The sequence below is a fragment of the Leucopleurus acutus genome (assembly GCF_964270905.1).
Source record: "Leucopleurus acutus genome assembly, chromosome: 3".
Taxonomy (NCBI): domain Eukaryota; kingdom Metazoa; phylum Chordata; class Mammalia; order Artiodactyla; family Delphinidae; genus Leucopleurus; species Leucopleurus acutus.
In genome coordinates, this window is record NC_139145.1 from 39,984,850 (window position 1) to 39,988,781 (window position 3,932).

Genomic DNA, 3,932 nt, shown 5'->3' on the forward strand with positions numbered 1-3,932 from the left:
TCCTTAACTATTAGAAAGAACTGGCCACCATGTCAAACTCTGCCCTTCCTTACAGTATTTAGTGAATTACTCCCTTCTCTATTCACTAGTTCATAACTGGGGGTGTGCATACATCCTTGGCATAAGATGCAAAGAAGAGGGTGGTAGTGAGATGCCTTTTCTGGGGATACAAAATGTACCAGATTTGTTTGGAACATACATCATTGAAAACAAATTAAGCCGTAACTGCAATTCATCAATAGAGAATTTATGGGTAATCACAATTTGCATGAGCCCTAATCTCTCGTATATAACTTGCTGGCAAGGTATTTATTCCAGGGCTTTAGCTGTGAGTTTGCTAGGTTTAAGTTGGGCTGTCATGCTGTCATGGCTTACTTTGAATTGACATGTTGCAGGATATTTCTTGACATGTACACAGATGACAGGATGGCATGTGATGTGGCTTTGTTTTAATTCAGTTAGCCACTGGTTTTTAATGTCTGGGTTATATTTTACTTCCAAAGCAAAAAATCTGCGACACCTCTGGAATACTACGTGAGAATTTTGGGGTGCCATGTCGAAGAAACGCAAATGGGACGATGACTATGTTCGTTACTGGTTCACCTGCACAACGGAGGTTGATGGAACTCAGCGCCCACAGTGTGTATTGTGTAACTCTGTATTTTCAAACGCTGACCTCCGACCATCAAAACTGTCTGACCATTTTAACAGACAGCATGGTGGTATAGGTGGGCACGATCTCAATAGCCTGAAACATGTGCCAACACCATCTGATCAGAGTGAAACCCTGAAAGCATTTGGAGTTGCATCTCAGGAGGATACCTTACTACAGGCATCATATCAGTTTGCGTATTTATGTGCCAAGGAGAAGAATCCTCATACAATAGCTGAAAAATTAGTGAAACCTTGTGCCCTGGAAATAGCACAAATAGTTTTGGGACCAGATGCACAAAAGAAGCTTCAGCAGGTATCCTTATCAGATGATGTGATCCATTCTAGGATTGATGAAATGAGCCAGGATATCTTACAGCAAGTTCTAGAAGATATCAAAGCCAGTCCTCTTAAAGTGGGTATTCAGCTTGCTGAGACAACAGACATGGATGACTGCAGTCAGCTAATGGCATTTGTGCGATACATAAAGGAAAGAGAGATCGTAGAAGAATTCCTGTTCTGTGAACCATTGCAGTTAACAGTGAAGGGAAAAGCTGTGTTCAATCTGTTCAGAGACTTCTTTTTGAAGCATAAGATAGCACTCGATGTATGTGGCTCTGTTTGTACTGACGGTGCCTCTTCTATCCTAGGAGAAAATTCAGAATTTGTTTCCTGTATGAAAAAAGAGGTACCTCATATCGTGATCACACATTGTTTGTTGAACCCTCATGAACTTGTTACAAAGACACTGCCTACAAAACTGAGGGATGCTCTTTTTACTGTGGTGAGGGTAATAAATTTTATCAAAGGGCGAGCTCCAAATCATCGCCTGTTTCAGGCTTTTTTTGAAGAAATTGGAATAGAGTATAGTGTTCTCCTTTTCCATACTGAAATGAGGTGGCTTTCCCGAGGCCAAATACTTACTCATATTTTTGAAATGTATGAAGAAATAAATCAGTTTCTTCACCACCAAAGCAGCAATTTAGTTGATGGCTTTGAAAACAAAGAGTTTAAAATTCACCTAGCATACCTTGCAGATTTATTCAAACACCTAAATGAACTTAGTGCATCTATGCAAAGGACTGGAATGAACACAGTATCAGCTAGAGAGAAGTTGTCTGCTTTTGTTAGGAAGTTTCCATTTTGGCTAAAACGAATTGAGAAAAGAAATTTTACCAACTTTCCTTTTCTTGAAGAAATTGTTGTTTCAGATAATGAAGCAATATGCATTGCAGCTGAAATAACAGTGCACCTGCAACAGTTGAGCAACTTCTTCCACGGATATTTCTCTGTTGGAGATCTTGATGAGGCAAGTAAATGGATACTGGATCCATTTCTTTTTAATTTGGACTTTGTTGATGATGGCTATTTAATGAAAAATGATCTTGCTGAATTACGAGCTAGTGGCCAAATCCTAATGGAATTTGAGACAATGAAGCTTGAGGATTTCTGGTGTGCTCAATTCACAGTGTTTCCAAGCCTAGCAAAGACAGCTCTAAAAATCCTTATACCGTTTGCAACTACATATCTTTGTGAGTTGGGATTTTCATCACTCTTGCATTTTAAAACAAAGTCCAGAAGCTACGTGAATATGAGTGATGACATCCGTGTGGCTATTTCAAAAAAAGTTCCTCGTTTCTCAGACATCATTGAACAGAAACTACAGCTACAGAAGTCACTGTAAGCTGATAGACTTTTTCAATGTATAATTTTTAATATATTCTTAATTCCATTGTAAAATTAAGTTATAATTCTGTCTCTTTTATATTTATGATATACCAAATCCTTTAAAAGTTTAGCATTTTTAACTTTTAATTTTCACGTGAGATGTGAAAATATGTTTTGAGAATAAAAGCACAAGCAGCAGAAAAGATTAAGTGCTGCTGATACATAGGATTCTTCTAAGTATCTGTTTAACCTGATGTGATACATAAAAAAAGACACTCGAGCACTACAATATCCAAGCTAAATGGTACAATAGGCTACGAATAGAGCCAAGAGAAAAAGACCTCCCAGAACATGCATCTCATGTTAAAAGTCAAAGGATGAAATGACAGACTGAGTCCTCCCATGTCCTTGAGGGCTGTTTTGGGGAGGTTAATGAAATCAGAAGAGGATTATGAAATGTTATAGTGAGAGAAGGGATGGCCCTAGTTAATGTAAGATTTATTTTTAAATGTATTCTTTGGAGTTAGTCTCACAATGTCCATTCCTCTTAGTTCCTATGCTCTAAATTCCATGACATTAATAAACATCCTAATATCCTGTTAGTCACTCTTTGTCTTCTTTTACATTACATCCAGACTCCAAGTCATCAGGGCTGCTAAAGAGGAGATCCCAGAGCCCTATTTGAGAGATTCTAATTTAACTGGTCTGGACAAGATCAAGGATCTTCATTCTTAACCAGCTTTCCATATGGTTCCGATGGATACTTTGGTCCTCTCACCTCATCTTATTTTTCCTACACTTATTTTTCCTTTACCCCAGTTTCCTCACTTATTTTACACCTTATGCTGTATGCATTTTTCTAAGATAGTTCAAAACTTTTGAATGGATCAGAATATAAATACTAAAGAAATTGACATGAAGTCACTGTAGTAATTCAGGGCCACCAGAAAGCTCCCCATGGGAATCTAGGTTAATATACTTTCCTGGATGATAATTTGGCTAGATTTATTTTTAAATGTGAATAAACTAACATTTTTTATTTCAAAATTTAATGTTTTATCCAAGTACAATATGCTCAAGGCTGGAGAAGAAATGAGTCCTATAATGAAAAGCCACAGTCCCCTTCCTACCCAGTTACCGTAACCATTTCTGCTTTAACATTTTATGGTCCCACCCATATATCTAAGTAATATGACACCAAATACATAGGCCAGTTTTGATTTATCAGATTTAGAAGTTATGTGTTGACTCCTCTAGATAATAGGTAAGGACTGAATTTATAAAACATCTATCTCCTCTCCTACTACTTCTAATTTTTTTGTTATGATAGTACTAATTTTCATTCCTCTTGATTCTTCATAGCCCTTTGATTGAGGATTTTTCCCTCTAGGAATTTATCACATGGAAAGAATCAGGGGTATCCACAAAGTTTATAAGGTGGGTAATCATAGCACTTTTGAAATTTTTTTTTTAAACTTGAAGGGGAATGAAGTCCAACTATCAAATTTAGATGCCACTTGAGTACACAAATTGAATTTTATATTTCCTACACAAAACTAAACTTTATCACTGTCCATCAAAATGCTTTATCAATAAATATAAATACATGCCTT